Source organism: Mandrillus leucophaeus, unplaced genomic scaffold (genome assembly GCF_000951045.1).
Source record: "Mandrillus leucophaeus isolate KB7577 unplaced genomic scaffold, Mleu.le_1.0 Scaffold82, whole genome shotgun sequence".
NCBI lineage: Eukaryota > Metazoa > Chordata > Mammalia > Primates > Cercopithecidae > Mandrillus > Mandrillus leucophaeus.
In genome coordinates this window covers 90,345-90,877 of record NW_012108919.1, presented here as the reverse complement: position 1 = coordinate 90,877, position 533 = coordinate 90,345, and the positions used below count along the sequence as shown (strand labels likewise).

The following is a 533-nucleotide window of genomic DNA, read 5'->3' as shown; positions in this document are numbered from 1 at the left end:
CCAACCTGCAGCACCCGCGCCGCCCCGCGCGCTCAAGGGCGAAGGGAAGGTCACCGGGGCCGTGGGCGGGGGCCCATTCCCACTCCATCCTTGTGCAGTGCGCGGTCCCGAAAAGGCAGGAAATCCGCCATCCGGGCCTTTCCACGCATCTGCGGCAGGAGGAACCGGGAAAATAAAAATCAAAACCCAGCTCCGGCCGCGTCGCGTCTCCAGCCCGCGCTATCGCTGAGGCTCGCAGGTAAGCGTTCGCCTGGGAGGCGCCGGCCTCCCCGCCCCGCGCGCTCAAGGGCGAAGGGAAGGTCACCGGGGCAGTGGGCTATGGGCCCATCCCCGCTCCATCCTTGTGCAGTGCGCGGTCCCGAAACGGGAAGAAATCCGCCATCCGGGCCTTTCCACGCATCTGCGGCAGGAGGAACCGGGAAAATAAAAATCAAAACCCAGCTCCGGGCGCGTCGCGTCTCCAGCCCGTGCTATCGCGAAGGCTCGCAGGTAGCGTTCGCCTGGGAAGCGCCGATCTACCCGCCAGGGGCTGC

The 533-nt window shown here is 67.2% G+C and overlaps 1 protein-coding gene across 1 annotated transcript in view; it reads right to left on the bottom strand.

The window, feature by feature from the left end:
- The window catches only part of PFKP (phosphofructokinase, platelet), an 85,897-nt gene that overhangs the window by 83,932 nt on the left and 1,432 nt on the right, over positions 1–533 (bottom strand). The gene's annotated exons all lie outside the window — the stretch shown is intronic.